The sequence below is a fragment of the Eupeodes corollae genome, chromosome 2 (genome assembly GCF_945859685.1).
Source record: "Eupeodes corollae chromosome 2, idEupCoro1.1, whole genome shotgun sequence".
Taxonomy (NCBI): Eukaryota; Metazoa; Arthropoda; class Insecta; order Diptera; family Syrphidae; genus Eupeodes; species Eupeodes corollae.
This window is the reverse complement of record NC_079148.1, coordinates 119,001,607-119,022,598: the sequence shown is the minus strand read 5'-3', so window position 1 is coordinate 119,022,598 and position 20,992 is coordinate 119,001,607. Positions and strand designations below refer to the sequence as shown.

Below are 20,992 nucleotides of genomic sequence, written 5' to 3'. Positions count from 1 at the left end.
CAAGTATTGACTTAAAACTGTCAAAAGGCTTGATATCACTGAGCAGACAAATTATAATCTCTACAATTGGAGTAATAACGGGACACTGCTTCATAGGAAGACATGCTCTGAGGCTAAGGGTCTACACAAATGACTTCTGCAGAAGCTGCATGGACGAGGAGGAAGAGCCAGCACTCTCCATTAGAAGGGATAACTTCTTCGGTAACACCAGTGAACTGGCAACGATTGACACAAAACGTCTCTCTAACTTTATTAAAAGTACAAAATGGTTTGTTTAAATTCATTACTCTCACATAAGTAACCTCATTAGTGGTATCAGAATGGACCCTTGAGGTCTACGTGCGTCAATGACATCTAGACAGCCACTCCAACCTAACCTAACCTAGATTACTTGGAAATTAATACATTTTACAAAAATACGTATAAAGAAGAAAAAAAGAACTGTGAAGAAAATTTAGCGGTTTCTCTAAGTCGAAGTAATGATTCAGCCAAGTTTTGAGTTATAACGAGGAGATTAAATGGGCATTCAAAAGTAAAATTAGCAGCAGCATTTCTCTTCACTTTTAAATTCTTCAGCACAACCATCTTGGAGTTATGCACGACCATCAACTTGCATTGAAAAACTTGATATGAGTATAACTGAAAATGAAGTGAGTCGTGTTCTAAAAAAGTCTTAAAGATGGCAAGGTCGCAGGATCAAAATGTATACCAGGTGAATTCTTTAAAAATTGCATAATTTTGTTTAAGATCAAATTAACAGAAGCGCTTAACATAATACTCTAATTTGGAACGTTGCCCGATCACTTATTTTTCCTAATAATGCCAATCTACAAGAAGGGCGATGCCGAAGAACCTAAAAATTAAAGAGGAATATCGTTTCTGAATGCAGCCTTAAAAATATCCACAATCGTTCTTTACGAAAGATTGAATAGTTGGGTGCAAGATGAAAACAGGGGTAGCAAATTTCAAAGTAGTTTTCGTAAAGGATATTCCACAATGGATAATATCTTTGTGATTCGTTCACTTGCGCAGTTTAAACTGGACTAAAATAAAAATTGTTCGCTTTTTTTGTCAATTTCAAAGCAGCTTTTGATTCCATCAATAGAATCACTTTACTTAAATTAGAAGTGTTAACTAATTTTGTCAACACAATTGAAAACTCCATACCCTACATTTATAATGAAAAAGAAAAATCAGAGAGGATTGAAGTGAACCAAGGAGTTATTTGAACTTTGATGATTTGGTGGAGAATCTCAACTGTGGAGTGGAGTTTGCTAAAAAGTGGATCAAATTGGTCATGTATGCCGATGACGTTGTCATTCTTGCCTGTCACCAATTGCTCTTCAGTTGATGATCAATAAATCTAGAAGTTGGCTCGGAAAAATCAAAAGTCGTGATTTTTAAGAATGGATCTGGCAGAACGGTGAGAGACGAGCACTAAAAATATTTCGAAAAAAACTTTAGACGTTGTTAAGTCTCATATTTATTAAGGAACCGAGTTTACTTTCCATTTAAAAAAAAGACGCTGATAACTTCCCATCCCGTCTGTCGATTTATCTTGCTTAAAAGTTTGTCTATATGTACCTACTCCTGTCAATTTTTACCAAATTTGCATACTATTTTTCGTAGATTTTATTTTATATGAAAAAACGGACTTTGGGATTTTTATATAAGAATTACTGAATATCGAAAACAATGTAAAATAATATAAGTTTGAAGCCAATATTTTTAATTTTTGAAAACCTATTTGAGTCGAAAATAAATTTTTACCAAGTTTTAGTACTGTTTTTTTTTTAGGTTTTTAATTTTTGTACAAAAACGTTCTATTCGATATTTTTCAAAATTTTACTGAATGTTAACAAAAATATTTTTTGAAAGATAAAAGTAGTTTAAAGCCAATATCTACAATTTTTGAAAACATATTTAAGTCGTAAATCAATTTTTACCAACATTTATACAATTTTTTTAGGTTTTTATTTTTTGTAAAAAAAACTGTCAATTCGATTTTTCTCAAAACTTGTCCTAATTTTGAAAACAATAGGGGTATTCACGATCCGATGAAACAAAAAATGTTAAATTGCGAAATTTGGGTTTTTTTTTACATCGTGAACACACCTTTTCTAAACATAGCAATCCATAGTAAAAACGTCAAATCATGACGTCTCTCATGACACAAAAAAAAATTGAAACATTTGTGTTCAATAAATTTGTTCTGTTCATAAAAGATGCCAAAAAAAGTGAAAAAGAAAATATAATTGTATATTTATTGGAAAATGCTTCTGATAAAATTATGTTGATTGAAAGTATGGGGAAACAAAAAAAATAAAGATAAAAATAATGCCACACATTTTTTATTAAAGGTGATGCAGAAAGTGAAAACGAAGATGGTGTCGATGAAATCCTTGTTGAACTTTATGAAGAATTGTTGTTCGTCCTGGCTGTTCGTCGTGGATTAACTATCACTGTGCCTAAATCAATTGACTGGCGTGAGAACATTTTATCAACATTGGACAGCGATCGTTTCCGCCAAATGTTGAGAATGGAAAGACATCAATTCGATCTTTTGCTTTCCTTAATTAGTGATGATGAAGAGTTTCAAAAACCACATGCGTGCAAACAATTCTCAATTGGACTACAACTGGCCATTGTTCTCTACTGTTTAGGTTCATCAGGTGAAAACGCATCTGTTAGGAAAATTGCAACAACTTTTGGAGTTGGAGATGGAGGTACATTGAGCAAAATTACTAATAAAGTTTTTCGAGCTCTAATAGAACAGCTACCCAAGTATATATTTTGGCCAAACAATGAAGAGAGAAAAAAAATCGTTGCCGAAACTTATCATGAGCTACCATTATGCATAGGCTATATTGATGGTACGGAAATAAAGTTGGCAGAGGCACCAGTAATAGACCACGAAGCATATTTTTCACGAAATCACATATATTCAATTAAAGCTCAAGTAGTATGTGATAACAAGTTACGGATTCGTGATGTTGTAGTTGGAAGCCCTGGCAGCAGTCACGATGCCAAAATTTTTAAGAACTGCTCAATTTTTAAAAACAAAGAGAATTATGTCTCGGCTCACCAATGGATCGCGGGAGACTCTGCGTATCCCCTCAGCGACTTCCTTATAACACCATTCAGAAGCAACTCAGAGCAATTGGACAGTTCAAAACGAAAAGCATTCAATTTACGACACAGCAGATATCGAGTAAGAGTTTAACATTGCTTCGGCCTACTTAAAGAAAAATTTGGCAGCCTAAAAGAACTAAGGATGCGCATTCACAACAAAAACAGCCACAAAATGTGTTGCAAGTGGATAATAGTATGTTGTATCATACATAACATCTTGTTAAGTGAATCTGATTTGGAATTGGGTAGATCTTTTCAAAATGAAGACATTGGAGAGGAAGAAGATTGTCCTTATGAAAATAATACAAATAAGAAAAATTCTGAGATAAAAAGGCAAGGATTGTATTATCTCATGTTTGAATAAGCAGTACCTATCTTTCTGTTTTAAGGTATTTTCTTTCTTGGAGACAATAAAAGTGAAAAGAAATTAAAAATCGAATTCATTTGCTTTTTTATTTTTTATCACATTTGTGAGTTATTAAAATTAAGACAAAAAAAATATAATAATAATAAAATAATAAAAAAAATAAACCTTTTTTTCATTAATATAACTTATGACATAAATCAGTTAAAAAATAATTAATATTAACAAGAGGTAGGTACACATTTTGTAAATATTATCCATTTTTGTATTTCAGTTCAATTTCTCTCAATGCAATTCGTTCATCTTTTTCAATTTGGAGCTTTCTTATCTCATAATCATTTTTTATCTTTTCTTCTTCGAGTTGAAGTTTTCTCTCCTCTATTTCTAATGCTTTCTGCATTTTTTCTTTTTTTAGATTAAGTTTTTTTTCTTCAATATCGGCATTTTGAATGAGTTTATCGGTTTCTAACTTTAATTTTTTTTCCTGGAAGGCTTGTCTTTCTGCATGAAGTTGGGACAGCTGGTCGATGGCTGTTCTTGGGGCAAATTTCCGAAGTTTATCGGCACATTTACGAGGATTACTCAATGGCTCTTCACCAGATTTACCGTTTTCTTGTGTAGTTGGTGTGATTGGTATTGGTGGCTGTGGTTCTACACAAGAAAGCTCAAATAATGGACTAGGAGGAGATTCGATGGACACAATTGGATCATTTGAGTTTTGTTCCTCGATTATCTCAATAATCTCATATCCAAGTTGATCCGGGGTTTCTTCGTCTGAACAAACGAAATCTGGAAGCTCATATGTTTGGAAAGAAGTGCGGCCTTCGGTTTTGTCACCAAAAATCTCCTTCAATCTGTCGTAGCAGGGACAGATTTTAAGAACTTTTGCTAATAAGAAATAAACACAAAATTGTTAGGAACGTATACAAAATTGTATCTAAATCTCAATTGTTGTCTCACCTTGAACAGTACCAAGTCCCTTTTCTGTTTCCATGAGACCAGCACCAGTTGATTTTTGCCACTCTGTAGCTTTAGAAAATGAAGTTTTCAGGCTTCTCATTTTCCACCTGATCAACTCCCAAGTGGCGTCTAATGGCTTCTGTTCTAACAGTTTTCTGTAAAATATTTGTGCTGTTGGCTTCTAAAATAAAATGTTTTTTGAGCAAAAAACATTTTGAAACATTTTGATTATATCTTACCTCGAAGTATCCAGCTTCTTGAATGTAATCTAATATAATTAAAATTTCTTTTTCCGTCCATTTTTTTACCGCTTTGTCACGTCGACGGCACTTCTTTATATTCCTTAGATCTGAATCTTTTTTTCCATTCTTTTTTCTGATTTTTGTCGTTGGCATAAATGCGGCAATAACTTCAAATTCAATTTAAACTTAAAGCCCACCAAAATTTCTGATAAAATGACAGCTGCCAAACTGTCAACTACAACAGACAAATTTTGCACCGTTGTATTTTTGTGTTGCAATAGGGTTCGGGTATAGCAAAAGTGTAACAAAATTGTAGTCTGTATATTTTGTTGTTTTAGTGGAAGAAAATGTTACACTTTTGCACTTTTGCAACGATACAAGACCACTTGCATCGAATCGTGAATACCCCTAATATTTCTTATAAGTAAAAATTAGTTAGAAGCTATTATATCAAATTTTTGAAAAGATCTTTAAGTCGAAAATCATTTTTTACCAACTTTTGTTAATTCTGTATCGGTTTTTAATTTTTGTAAAAAATTGTCAATTCGATTTTTTTCAAAATTTTACTGAATGGTGACAACAATATTTTTTGAAAGATAAAAGCAAATTCAAGCCAATATCTCAAAGTTTTGAAAATATATTTGAGTCGAAAATCAATTTTTACTAACTTTTAATAATTTTTTTTAGGTTTTAATTTTTTGTAAAAAACTGTCAATTCGATTTTTCTTAACGTTTGTTGAAAACAATAAAATAAGTTTGAAACTCAAATTTCAATTTTTTGAAAAGATATTTGAATCTATATTCAATTTTTACCAACTTTGAGTAACGTTTTTTTTTAGATTTTTATTTTTTATAAGAAAACTGTCAATTTGATTTTTCTCAAAATTTATCAGATGTCAAAAACATTATTCTTCGTTGCACAAATTGTTCTGGAGATGAAATCAGATTTTAGTCGTACAATTTTGGAGGTGACAAATTCTTTTTCAGTTTTTTTGATTTATAACAAAACCGTTAAATGGATTTTTTTCAAAAAATATACTTCTTTGATATCATGTTACAATATATTATATAAAATTTAATTCAAATCTCCAGCGTTTTTGGTTCGTAAGATATTTAGGGTTAACCAAAACGTTCACCTTTTTTTTAAACTGCTATGGTAAAAAAACCACCCACGCAATTTTCTTGAGAGCCCTTTCTGTATCTTCCTGCCTTATTATCTGTATAACAAAATTTATTTGGAGTCGATATCTCTTCTGGTTCTTGAGCTATAGACAACGAAAAAAACGTCGCGAACGTACGTACACACGCACGCACAGACATCTTTTTAAATATCTTTTATTTCGACTTGACAAATCGAACCCATTACAATAACTTCCTATGGGAAGTTAAAAATATAGTTTATGAGAAAGCTTTAAATTGATTAACAAACTGTACCATAACAGTGTGTGTAAAACTTCATGCTTAATAAAAAAAATGCTTTTTTATGCACTACGTTTTATTTGTTTTGAAATTCTTTTATACAAAAGCTTAAGTCTTTTATTTATCGATTGAGGCAGTACGAAGTCTGCCGGGTCAGCTAGTGTTTTTTATTTTTCTAAATTTTGTTTAGTTCAACAAGGTTTTTATTTTTGTTTATAGTCCAAAGAAGGTAGTTTTACCTGGAAAGTTTTCCGGGAGTTTTGAAAATTGGTTAATTTATAGATTTGGGTATGCTCTTTTCGAATTTCAACTTTGCCACCTCGCACCCCCGCCGCTCGCGCCGCCATCTTGAAAAAATGGCGCCTAAAACGGTTTGGGAATATCTCTTTTTCGACGCATTTTACGAAAAAAATACTTATGTACAAAATTAAACTAGAAAAAATTTACTACAATTTATGTATCAATAATTTTTTTCATAAAATCAATAGTTTTTGGCGTACGAGCGCCACAACATCCATTTCAATAGACGTTTTTAAAAAAACTCATTTCCACACCGCCTAGAGGTAGAGTAAGCAGCGCGTTTTTTAAATTGTGGTTTCCCCAAAAGCCTAATCCACTTGTGATAAATTTTATTTTAAAATTTAGCGCAATCTTTTTCGCTTTGCTGTTGATGGACCGCGTGTTACGACTTCGTCCTGAGCATCGACCGAAACATCTAGGACTGAAATTTCGTCATCATCATCTGCGATGTGACTATCAGGTTCATCACACGTCTCTTCATTTCCGATTTCATCGAAAGCTTTTTCAAAAATAGTCGCCGTTCGTAATTATATGATGAAATTGGCGAATTATTACAACTACCACTACAATTTGCGCATATAACGGAGCATTTTAATCCAGCTTTTCTTCATCCACAGGCTTTTTGACATCCTTTTTTACACCTGCAAGAAATAAGTTTCAATAACGGTTCTGACCTGGTGATAGGCTCGGAATGAATGTTGTCGTGCTGCTGCTTCTGTTGGTGGTAGTGATGCAATATTAAATTTACTTTTATATGCTGATTTTGTGAAGCATACATATCTATATTCGTTTAAATGTTTTTTTACTTTTCACGTCACTATAACCGTATAATTGAAATAGGAAAGAATACCATTCCTAAAGTCCACTTGGAAAGCACGCTTTCGTTTACTCCTCGTTCATGAGTAAGACCACCTAGGCATTTCATCGTTCTCATGAGCGATAGCTCAATTGTCATATCAGACAATGTGCCACACCAAAATTTGTCAGAACGTCTAATTGTAAAATATCCTTTAGTTGTAAAAAGTTCGTATTCTTCAGCTGACATTCCTTTCTTTAAATCCGACATGTCCTGCAAATATAAATGGAAAGATTTTGCATACAAGAAGTGGCCACTAGCATGAAAATAAGGAATCATTTTCTGAATAGTGTCGAGATGTAAATTCCAATTGCCCATTCTTTCTGCTTCAATGAATTGTTTGACAAGTGTAACCATCCGGAAATACTGGACCCATAATTATGCTGTGCGGCCACGTTGTTCAAATGTAATCAATTGATTCTCAAATTTCTAGAAAAATGCGTAAAGTTTCAGGTAGATCAGACTCAGAGTCTTGAAAAAAATTATCTGATGGAGGATAATGTTTTGTTTCATAGACTGTAGAGCGAATGTCCTGTATAACAATTGCTGCTGCTGTCTTCACAATACGCCTACGTTCTTCTGCATTGTCATCACTTTTTTGATTATACCAGGCTTCTGTTAATAACTTAAATCCTGTATTTCGAAAACAAACGACTGGAGCTTTATTGGCAGTGACGGCAATAAAAATATCATCACCGTATTTTTTAAGCAGTTGAGCTTTTACCGTTTTTATGTGGGGGTGGTCATCACCTTCAATTTTGGCCATCAATTCTTCCAAGGAAAACTGACACTCGTCGGAATTCTGCTCAAGATAAGAATAAATGAACTGCATCGCAGTATCTATCTCAGTGGCATACGGACCTTTTTTTTATATCTTCAGCTGGTGGTGCTTGGTATAATTTTTTCATGCAGGAATTATGGTACTGTGCTGCGACCAAATCATTCACATGCTCAACACGCTCAACAATCGCTCGACACCAATCATCATTACGATTTCTACAAAGATTTGTTATACTGTCTTTCATTGGCAATTTCCTCACACTATACACTACATTACGGTTGCACAGCCGCGTCTGTTTTTGTTTAGCTACAAATTCTGCTGTTATCTCTTCAGCACATAAAAAACAATGCTTTTTAAAAGAAAATACTGGGTGCGAGGATCGCAGTTGTGGCTGAGGTTTCGTGGCATCACTTCCTCTACGCAATGATGCAACGATTAACTTCTCATTATTGTATCGTTTTCGACACACATCATGAACCACTATCGATTTGAGTCCCGCCAAAAGTTTAACTTTACTATCATTTCTTTTAACACTTGACTTACGAAAAGTGTCCAATCCTTTTTTTTTCACTTCAACTGTTTCATTTTCCAAGAGTGAACTGTCACAAATACAACAATTTTCTGTATTAGAAGCCATAGCTCTAAGAACACAAACAACACTGTACGACGATAAATGTATAAATACTGATGACTCAGGCTCACCTAAATATTTCTCGTAATATATGTAGCTTCTACCGAAATATTGCACTAAATTTCAAAATAAAATTTCTCCCAAGTAGGCCTATAGGCCTATAAGCGAAACCACAATTTAAAAAACGCGCCGCTTACTCTACCACTAGGCGGTGTGGAAATGAGTTTTTTTAAAAACGTCTATTGAAATGGATGTTGTAGCGCTCGTACGCCAAAAACTATTGATTTTATGAAAAAAATTATTGATACATAAATTGTAGGAAATTTTTTCTAGTTTAATTTTGTACATAAGTATTTTTTTCGTAAAATGCGTCGAAAAGGAGATATTTCCAAACCGTTTTAGGCGCCATTTTTTCAAGATGGCGGCGCGAGCGGCGGGGGTGCGAGGTGGCAAAGTTGAAATTCGAAAAGAGCATACCCAAATCTATAAATTAACCAATTTTCAAAACTCCCGGAAAACTTTCCAGGTAACCCTCTTTTTTTTTACCAAATGACTGGACTATTAGGAAATTGTTTTATTTTTATGATTTCAAAGAAAAAAAGGTGATACAAAAGTTTGACTTTATATAACAGCAATAAAATACAGTGAATGTTTTTAATTAATACGGAATTTATGTGAGTTTAGGAAAAATTAGTTAACTGACATTTTTTTATAAATCAAAAATAAACTAAGTTACATAAATTCCTACTCAATAATAACCCTTACAAACAATGTTTTACTTGGAAGGAGTACTTTAAAAATCTTATACAAATTTCTAGGAAAATTCAAAAACTATGCACAAAAAAAATAATATTCACATTTATTTAAAAATTAATTTTTTATAAGGAAAATTTTTAAGCTAACATATTTTTTTCTAAAAAATTAAAAATACTGATGAATTTTCAAGGACACCAAAGTGTCCATAGCAACCTTGGCTCTTCTGTTTGTAATAAAACCAAAGGCATTAATCTTTCACTTTTCTTTAAACTCATAAAAGATATAAAAATAATTATGAAATGAAAGAAGTTCTTTGTTTACCCATTCAACCTTTATTAATTAAAAGTTGGGAGGAATCTCTGTTCTCCACCGTCCCGATGCCTCATCTCTCTGCCATCTAGTTAAACACCACGACACAGTAATTCTAAAGAATATCTTTTAATAAGATAAAACGAATAAAAACCAAAACAACAAAAGAATTAAAATATAAAACCAAAAAAAAACCTGTTTGATTGCAAATCCAACTCTAAATCCAAACGCATTGTCACTGATGGCCTGGCCCTGATGATGGTGCATGGTTGCATGCCTGATGTAGGTTGGTGCACAATGCTAGTATAAAGTTGCGAGCTCACCTTCAGTCATGTTAACCCAGGTGATGGTATGTGGATTTATCAGTGTGTTTTTTTCACGTTGTTCTCATTGCGGTCCAAATGGAATTCACGACATGAGTTGAAAGTGGTGAGATTCTTCTTATTTCCTTTTTCTTCTTAAAATATCAAGAAATGAGTGTTATATTGTTCTTCTTTGACTTTGAGATTTTCTCCTTTTTCTTCTACGTGCTTGGTTTTCTCATTACCTCCAGTTTTCCATTGCCTTTTCCAATTATTTGTCCAACTTAGGACAGTGTAGAGCATTCGGAACAAACTCGTTTTCTCTCTCGTTCTTGCTAACTTAAGGTTCCGCTTGCATTGGTTTAGTGGTACGAAATAGTTGTATTATTTGTTGATTTTACACTGTAAAAAATAACATAATCTTTCCCTGCAACCAAACATCCGAGAACTTGTACAATGCCGACCCTGATGGTGAACTTGGTTATTGAAGATTATGTTGGCTCATGCTCAAAAGGCTTCTGCTAAGGACTAAAGTTCTAGTGCAATTCGTATATCTATACAACATTTGGTGTTCGAAACCTCTTGGACCGTTGTCGTCGTAGGTTTACGAGCGTGTGAAATAAAAATTGCAGTTGTAGATATTTATTACGTCTAGATAAATACATAAACAATATACATAACTATCTCTTGTGTTTTGCAAAAGAAAATCCTTTTATACAGAATGAAATAGGTGAGGATTTAAGTGGGGTTATCTGTGCAGTACATAAACCTACGTTATGAGATGACATATGGTGAAAGTTGAAGGTTTTATTTACAGCTATTCTATAGTAAAAATAATGTGGCAAAGAGAAAGAAAGAAGTAGGAAAATTGTGTTAAGGATGTTTATGTCCTTTGAAAATAGGTACGAATAAGGTTTAGTAGAACAATAAGGTTTAGTAGAACAATATACTTCCTTACACAGAATATGAGACTTCTTTTATGGATTAAAGCAAATGAAAAGGACGGATTTTTAACAAGTTTGGAAAACATGGTAACACAATATTTTTGTAAACTTATTAAAAATGTTTTTTTTTGTTCGTATCTTTTTATTTTCCTTGCATTTTATTCTTGTATTAAAATTTATCCAGTTATCATAGTTTTAGTATGTACAATCTATTATATGAACAAACTGAGCTTCTTTCTTTTTTGTTTGAATAATAAAATTATTAATTAAGTTATTTTTACAATTTTTTTAATAGCAACTGATCAATTTTATTTATTTAGATCAAGCAACATCATATCAAAAAAATATTTGTCTTAAGGCCAACAAATAGAGTTTCATTATATGAAAAATTATTATTGTTGTTGAAGGCCACTAAAAAGCTTTTTAAGAAAAGTTTCATCATAACAAAATAATGAAATATAAAAATTTGTGTTGTGGGTGGAAAACCATCCTGGAAATCAATTGTCAAGTTATGAAGAACTGCTAAGGCTACAATAGTTGTTTTGTCATTTTCTATGGAGCACTTCATACCTTATAACAAAATGTGGAATCTTTGATACCAGACGCAAAAGCTTATGTCCACCGTATTACGAGTAGCTATATGATACATATTGTATCTTATTTCAGCATTCGTTCGAGGATTCAAAACAGGGGTAAAGAGGATATTAGAAAAGGGTACCCACCATCCCCAAGCAGACGACCATTGAACTCTCCATCATCAAACCTTTGTTTAATTCTGCTTTCCCTAAAAATTCGGGAGTCATGAGCGTCATGGACCACTTCAGCGGCAATCAAAGACATTCATTTTTAGGGATTCGTCAAATACTACTTGGGTATTCAGCGAGAAGTATCTTTTTCTGTTTATATAGTACTGCCCTGATGGGCCTCCTACTTTTGGGATCCTTATGTGGGTACAGTCAAGTCAAATACTCCCGTATTTGAGAGAACTTGTTCATAGTTCTTAGCTGGTAAGAAAAAGAAGTGGGTATTTCATAAACAAAGGGCTTTTGGTAGCTAATGCCCTTGCCACTCGCTAACAAATTTGGCAAAACGTACGTTGGCTATATTCGTGGATGTCTGCTCCATCGTCTTGAACCTACATGTAAACAAATCATAAAGGGTACGGATATCAAATTGGTGTTTACATTTAGTACAAACTTATCTCGTTCCGTCCCCAATATCTTATTTCAGCCATTACTTGGATACCTATGGGGATAAGTCCTCCTCTATTACAACTGCTGAGATCCGAAGGGATAATTCCAATTATTATTATGATATTCTTTTTCGAAAAATCTATATAATTCTTCGTTTCTTAGGCTCATTTTGTTGAATCTTTTATTCGCTATTAAAATTATTCAAATCATTAATAAAAGAGCTAAACTGGAAAGGCATTATTGTTTTCTTTTCAATAATGGAGAGAAATCAAAATGACATTTACGAAATAATAATAACAAGAATTTCCGTATCAAGGCGCTATTCAAGCTCAAAACGCGTTTAGCTTACTATGAGACTATGCAAACTTTAAAAAATAGCATTTTTGCGTTTAGAGGCATTATAGAGATTACATAACTTTATGTAGGCTCTTAACAGCGTTTTTAAATAAGACTGTTAAAGTCTCAATTTGAGTTTAATAATATTTTCGAGACATCGAATTTCTGAAAAAATGTTAAATATTCAAAAAAGAATAAAGAATAAAAACAGACGGTAAAAGAGCTTTGTGCTTATTGAAATCAGAGCATTGGTTCTTGAGAAAAGTAAAAAAAAAACTTCTTTGAAGGTTAAATATTTTGTTTTATAAAGAGAGAAGCCAAATTAAGAAAAAAAAATAACCAAAAATAAAAGAAATCTAATCGACAGAATGGTTTAGGCTGAAGGGGCGAGGACGAGGGACCCACTTTTTTCGAATTTTTATCATCTTAATATCATGTTTGATTAAAATCTCGAGATCGAAATTCTTACGCATAAAATACATAGTCTTGGGTTCAATTCCTGCCTGTGCCATCTAGTAATTGACAAATCCTAAAAGAGTAATTTTTGTCATGAAAAGTGCTTTCTCAAATGTAGGTTCCCTCCATTCCTGGAGCATTAGTTGTAAGCCACTAGAGACAAGACCCTAGTTCTCAACGAACTGTTGCACCACCTCATTCTTTTAATTTCAAATGTGAACTTCAAATCGATACCCACCATCTTTTTATCTATAATAAAGCCGCGAACGACAGCATCTATAGGGAAGAGCTCTACATAGCAATGTCTAGCTTTGGCATCCCTGTCAAACTTATCCGTTTGTGCAGAATGACGATAAAGAATGCATGCTGCTCTATCAAGGTCGGACAAGATCTCACCGATGTATTTGATGGCAAAAAAAGGTTTTAGACAAGGCGATGCACTGTCATATGACTTCTTCAACATCGTTCTGGAAAGAATTGTGCAAAACTCAACCGTCAACACTAGAGGCACAATCTTCCAAAGGTCCATCCAATTACTCGGATACGCAGATGATATCAGTGGAGCGTTGTTAAGCATTGCGACGGAAGCGAAGAAGATGGGTGTAGTATGTGCTGTCATCAAAAAAGGACACTGAACGACGACGTCTTGGACAAAACGTCACCATGGACAGCTATAACTTTTAGGTAGTTAAGAATTGTATCTACCTAGACACCGCTTTATATTCAGACATCGACACCAGCGCTGAAATCAAACGAAGAATAACTCTTGCAAATCGCTGCTTCTTTGGACTTAGAAGGCAATTGAGTAGTAAAGACCTCTCTCGAGCATCTAAAATCACCATCTATTATCCCGGTTCTTAGCATAGATGGCTTGGTCATGTTCAATCCGATACAGGAGGCGCACGCAGGTGGGTGAAAATCTCAACCAACTTGGCGTGCGAAACTCGAGACAGCTAGCTAGGGACCGTGCTGGCTGGAGACACATGTTCTTTGAGCCCCAGGTCCACCCCGGACTGAAGTGCCACCTTAAGTAACTAAGTAAGTTTATTTATTTATTTATTTATTTATCGATAAGCAAACTAACGTTAGAACTTAAGACTAATATTAGATTTATTCTTAGATGCCTATAACAATTTTCAAAAAATAAAAGCTAAACTGAAGTGTTGAAAAAATGTACTTTAAATGTTTTACTTTTAAAATCATCGCTTACAGAATATACCAAAAAGTATAATTTGTTGTAAACTGAAATCAATTGATTGAGGGACTGTTTTTACCATAGTTTGATGTACTTGATATAGGACGTAAAGGAACTTGTCTTCTAATACTTAAACGGCTATAAATAAAGTTTAATTGTACCAAAATTGATGGTGAGATGACTGATAAACCATAGCTGAATGTACTCTCTGTGTTTAGAAAGCGATGGAAGATGTATGAGCGTAAGCCTATGATTATTGGGTGGAAGTTCGAGTCTATTGGACCATGGGAAGAAACGGAGGCAGAAGCTCATGAATCTTCTTTGTACTCCTTCTATTCTGTTTATATGGACTGAATAAAAGGAAGCCCATATTATGCAGCCATATTGCAATATTGGTCGTACAAATGATATATAAAGAAGTTTAAGAATATAAGGGTCGCGAAAATCAAGTGAAAACCGTTTTATAAATCCGAGTGGCTTATTTGCTTTTTTAGTAATATAGTTATAGTGATTTGTAAACGTTAATTTTGAGTCAAGAATAATACCAGAGTCAGAGAAAGTAGAGAGTTTAGTCAAATAAGAAGAGTCTAATTAATAAATTGAAAGTCAAACATTTTGTTTGAGTGTAAGACACATTGATTTACATTTGTCTATGTCTAGCAAAATCTTATTTATAAAACACCATTTGCGAAAACTATTTAGATCATCTTGTAGGAGTACACAGTCTTCAAGTGAGTCAATAGGTTTGAAAATTTTAACGAATAAATAACAAGATAAACAGTAAAGGTCCTAAGTGGCTACTTTGTGGTACGCCAGAGTTGGTACAAAAATATGATGACTGCTCATTCCTAAAAACAACGCTGTATGATCTATTATATAAGTACGACGAAACCCAACTAACAAATTTATCGTTAAAGCCTTGGGATTTAAGTTTGGAAGTTAACGTTTTATGGCACAATTTATCAAAGGCCTTACTGAAGTCTGTGAAGACATAGTCAACTTGTTTCCATTATTATCAAACGAATCTAAACAAAATGAACTGAAATGAAAGAGGTTAGTAACTATTGACTTATTTTGAACAAAACCATGTTGACTGTCACAAATTATAGACTTACAATTAAACGATATGACTTTACTAATTATGGACTCAAATAACTTAGGGATGACGGACAGTTTTGCAACGGGACGATAATTATGTATTTAATTTTAACTACCCTTTTTATGTATCGGTGTTATTTACGAACTCTTCCAAATTTCAGGAAAAATTGAAGATTTAAGCGATTCATGAAAAAGAATATGAAGAGGATAGGATAGTAGGATGGGTATTTTTTTTAAATATAAGAAGGTACACCATCTAGAACAATGTAAACGTCAAGTTCTGAAGCTTTGCGAACGATTTCATCTTCAGAGATCAAAAGCATTTTTTCAAAATATAAGAAGGTACACCATCTGGAACAATGTAAACGTCAAGTTCTGAAGCTTTGCGAACATTCAAATGAGGGACATTTTGTGAGAGGGCCAATGACTCAGGCGATTGACAAGAGTTCGCTACTTCGAAAGCATCTTTGAACAAATTTGCAATTATATTTGAAATTTTTTCCAAGTCATGACTAAGTTCTTAGTTTAAAAACATGCAGTTTGGGTACCCGTCAGTATTTCTCTTACTATTTACATAGCTCCAAAAGTTTTTAAGGTTGTTTTTTTTTTATGTCGGTTTCGATATTTAAAATAAAGTAATAAAGCAACTTTAACGAATATCTGAATAGTCAATAAACATATTTCTTAGCTCATTGCATATTACCAAGTCATTATCAGCTTTTGTCCATGGTGTGGACTCATACAAAAAGTTTAGGAAAACATAGTCGAATTAATAGCACTTAGCATTATTGTCACAGTTCTCAAACAAATGATTCCAGTTAACATTACGTAACAGGTTGAAAAGTTCATTAAGTCTACATCTTTTAAAGTTAATTCTAGATAAATTAAAAGATACGTCTAATGCTTGGTGATGTGACAAGAAGAGTATTGGCTGAATTTACAGCAATATCAGGATTAAGTGTGTCCGACAAGAATATAAGGTCCAATATTTTGTTGAAGTTGTTGGCATTTCCATTAAATTGGCTAAGTCCACATGAGGAAAAATTCGTCAAGAATTCATTGGTAGAAGACATGTTAGTAGGAGATAGATAGTTCTCATGCGTCTGTTTAGTCCAGATCAAGTTTGGAAGATTGAAATCTCCTAAGACTAGTAGCTCATTTTGTCTATGCAATTAATTAAGTCCTGTCACAGTTTTAACTTTTATGCAAATCATTTCTACATCAGATTGTTGAAAGTCGTCAACCAAAGTGCAATTTTATAAGTAAGTTTCAAATGATGTCTAATTATTGATCATATTACTTTAAAAAGTAAGTCTTAATAATTTTGCAGTAAATGTGTAGATTTGCAATAAATACGAACAAGTAACCCCCTAAAACTACACTAATACTTCTTTGGGCGTCTACATTTCTTGTGCAGAAGAAAACTATCAAATAGTCATTCTAAATTACTTTTAAAGCTTTTCTTTTGGACTCTAATTTAAGTCGTTTTGGTCTGATTAACATGAATTTTAACAGCAATCTAAGAGAGTTGATTTTGTGCTTGACCAATGTCAAATTTGAAATCTCATAAAATGTTCAAAATTCATAAAAAACAACTCTTTTCAACATATTCTATGAATGCAAACTATAAACAAAAAACACTTCGTTGGGCGCCATTTAAGAAGACATAAAATTATTATAAACTTAAATACCACATAAAAGGAAACACTATACATAAATAGTTAAATTCTCATCTACAAATTTAATGACATAAATTTCACCACACAACAACACTGGCAACAATTACAATGACAATAACCTACCCATAAACCCAATAAGAAAAATAAAACGGTAAATGGTGAATGAAATGACTTAGAATTGAAACGAACCACCAGTTGATATAGTTTCCTTATTAAAAGACTCGCTCTCTCTCTCCTCCACACCTAATGATATTTTATGAGGATGTGTTAGTTTTTTGGTTTTATCTCTTTGCTCTGAGAAATCCTCACAATTATAAATTTATTATTAAGGGGAAAGTGTCCGGTTTTATATCCCTCCGTAACTCACCAGAACTCACTCTCATGATGGCTGCACTCTGTGTACCTTAATGTCTCTGACTGCTTCTCTGTTCTCTGATGGTGCAAAAGAATGCAACAGATTCAAGTGCTTCCAAAATCCAAGTGCTGCATTGCACAACATTACATTCGTAGACGCACATATGGATTGGACGACACGACACACGGGAACGGGAAGCATTGGAAACATGCGAACACGTTCTACAAGTAGTATTACGAGTACGAGTACTTCGTGTGGGGAAATCACTTCTCCCAATCTGAGTCCAACGAAAATGCCTAAGCTCTGTTGTATCTTCTAGATAGACTCTGTATCTGTGCAGTACAAAGACTCGTGTACACTTTTGGAGTTTCGGACCTCACTCGACGACTCGAACTCGATTATTTGGCTGAAAATGGAAAATGGAAAATGAAAATCTATCTATGCTCCACCATGTTCCATCGAATTTGCTCGTTCCATTATTGTATCTAATGTTATGTTATGTTATGTTGGTCTGGTACTTTTATGGAAGCCGTTCCGTTTTATGTTGCTCATATTATAGATTGCGTACAGCCGTTTCTGTCCATGGGTAGACGTAGTTTGGAGCGAGGAAGAGTAGAGTATAGAGTATAGTGGTGTGCGGATTTTGTATCTATGATACTGCCTCATGGTTCTGTTGGATGCATTCCATCGATGAACCAAGTAAAGACGATGGATGGAGCCGCTCTCGCTGAGATTTTATTTCGATTTTTGTTTTTATTTTTGCCGTTCGGTTGTTGTTTTTTCTTTTGTCGTTTTTTTTTCTTGTCTTCTTTGTCGTCGGAGTCGTTGTGCATTAGATTTATGTTGGTTCTTTAACTACGAGGCCAGTTTATAACGACGAGCGGTTGGAATTGAACGCGTACGTGATGTTGGATGAAGTACTCGTAGTTTTGTTTTTTTACAATATTTTGTATTCAAAATATCTTTGTCGGCCTTATTGAATTTAAGGAAAGAAAAAATATAAAACGTTGAAGTGAGTTTTATTTTTAAAGTGAAATTTAAATTAATTTAAAAAAAAGAGACCTACAATTTTTAATTCAAATAAGAGAGAAAAAAAGAAATTAAATAAATTTCAGTTTTTTGGGGGGCATAGTGTAAACGTAGTATAGTGTAGTTTTGTGGAACGTTCGCAGTTTTTTTTTTGGTTTCGTTTGTATGTCCTTTAAAAAGAAACCAGTCTCTTCCTGGTTTTTGGGGTCGCGAATGGGGATACACACCACTCATACCATCATCATCTCTTAACTAAATGGAACTTTATCCGGTGAAAGTGGAATAATTAAAACAAAAAAAAACATCAGAATTGTTTATGTGAATTGCAAATGTGGAATATAAAATAAGCTGCAAGTAAAAGGCAAGGTACCTACCTTCATTCTATATTCTCCCTTCTAATGTACTAAGTGTAACACTCAGTTTTTGTGTCATTCCTTACTTACCTAAAGCTCTGAATATAAAAATATACACTCCTTGTAAATGTATAAATATGAATGAGAATGGTGCATTTTGTTGATGATGCACTGCACATGCACTCCCAGGTATATGGGTATATATTGAGTTTTCTAAAATTAAGATTTATGTTTTGAGAAGAGTCTAACATAGACATGAGTATCAAGGTAGGTATAGTCTCCCACATCGCACCTCATAGTAACTATGAAGCCCAACCGGTGTGTAAGTGAGACACTCTAACTCTATGTTTGTAACGTTTAAAAATAGAAATAGAGGTCAGGTATCTTACTCATCATTGAGGAATTCTTGTCTTGAATTTTACCTCATCTTAAAGACTTAAAGGTGTTTAGGTTTTTTGAAGATATAATTTTTTTCTGGTTGTGTATGTTTTGTGGTGATGTTGTATTTAAAATAGCACACAATTTAATGCCGTATTAAGACACTTGTTGCAGAATCAAAAATGTGCTATTATAAAAAAAGACATGATTAAGAAGCTATGTAACTTCAATTCTAGGTTAGTTTTTTAAATGTGTTGCTAGGACGATTTTTATTTTTATTTTTTTATTTCGGAGGTATATATTTATGCTCGAAAGTAAAAACATCAAAATAAATCAAACTATTCTTTTAAGCGTTGGGCGCCAGTTAAATATTTGTATATCAATTATGTTCGAAGTATTGCTTCATTTGTTTCCATTTTTCATTAAATTAACTTGGATTTCAGCAAGCGCAAGTAATATTAGTAATTTTAAGAAAGGCTATATCACAAAATTAAAAATTCCTGAAGTAATTGTTCATGGCCAAAACTGGTTAAGTTATATTAAGTAAAATAGTATAAGTGAGTGTATAAATTTGCTCCTATTTTTCAAACTACAGTGCATTCCAAATTAATTAAATATTAAACAAATGTATGAATACTTTTATATAGTCCTGGTCGCCAATTTATTAACAGTTACTAATCTTTTTTGCAAACTCTGTCAGGACAATGCACTTAAAGTTCTATTCTCCGAAAAGCTGTTATTCCTTATTAGAACAATACTTACACTGTGTTTCTTTCACAACAAAAATAAGCTACAAACTCTCAGGTCAAAAAGTATCCGTATAGTGTTGTTTTTTGAGTGTATGTTTTTCTAAATTTAATTTGAACTAGAGGTTAAACGGTAAAGTTTTATATTTTAAAATTCACGTCATGAAATATTCATGTATTATTTCTGACTTTTTTTAAATGTTTACCATTTTGATTTAACGGTTACAAATAATCATAGAAATATGGTTTAAAGCTTTTTGAGAATCTTGCTTTTTCAATTCAAATATTTCTGAGATTAGATTCCTGATTTTAGTTCAATTCGGAACAAAAGGTCATTTCGAAGACCTCAAACAATTTTGTACATCAGAAATAATATTTAATTTTGACTAAAAATTGAAGAATTTTCTGTCTCTTTTTTCTATCTTAAAAATATCTAAAAAATTATTACTTTTATTTTCTTTGCTTAAATCGAGAACTCAACAGTAATTTTTAAAAAATTTGCGTATTATTTTTTGTAGAAAAAACCGACTGTTGGATTTTATAAAAAATGTACTGAATGTTGAAAACAATATTATTATTGTATTAAAATCAATTTGAAGCCGATATTGTTAATTCTTGAAAAGATATTTAATTTGAAAATCAGTGTTTACGAACCTTTAGTTATGTTTTTTTTAGGTTTTTATTTTTTGTAAAAAAACAGCAATTTCGATTTTTCTTAAAATTTTAACGAATATTGAAAACAATATTTATTTTAAGATAAAATTAATATGAAGCCAATATTTTAAAGTTTTGAACAGCTATTTGAGTCGAAAATCAATTTTTACAAACTTTTATTAATTTTTGTTTAGGTTTTTATTTTTTGTAAAAAAAGCTGTAATTTTGATTTTTTTTTTAAATTGTACTGAGTGTTGACAATAATATTTTTTAAAGGATAAAATTAGTTTTAAGACAATACTTTAAATTTTTAAAAAGATATTAAAGTCGAAAATCACTTTTTACCAACTTTTGTTAATTATTTTAGGTTTTTAATTTTTTTGTAAGAAAACTATCAATTCGATGTTTCTGAAAACATTACTGAATGTTAAAAACATTATTTTGTTTTCTTATAAGATTAAATTATTTAAAAGGCATTATCTCAATTTTTTGTAAAAGAAATTTGAGTCGAAAATCAATTTTTA

The 20,992-nt window shown here is 32.6% G+C and overlaps 1 protein-coding gene and 1 pseudogene across 1 annotated transcript in view; both read left to right on the top strand.

Annotated features, from left to right (window-relative positions):
* The first annotated feature begins 2,192 nt into the window (after nucleotides 1–2,192).
* Nucleotides 2,193–3,533, top strand: LOC129947645 (uncharacterized; annotated as a pseudogene).
* A 14,356-nt stretch (nucleotides 3,534–17,889) lies between these two features.
* LOC129947930 (EGFR adapter protein) overlaps nucleotides 17,890–20,992 on the top strand; it is a 110,300-nt gene continuing 107,197 nt past the window's right edge. Inside the window, exon 1 of the mRNA XM_056058700.1 lies at nucleotides 17,890–18,703. The gene's annotated coding sequence lies outside the window, so the exon portion shown is untranslated. The remainder of the gene's footprint in view (nucleotides 18,704–20,992) is intronic.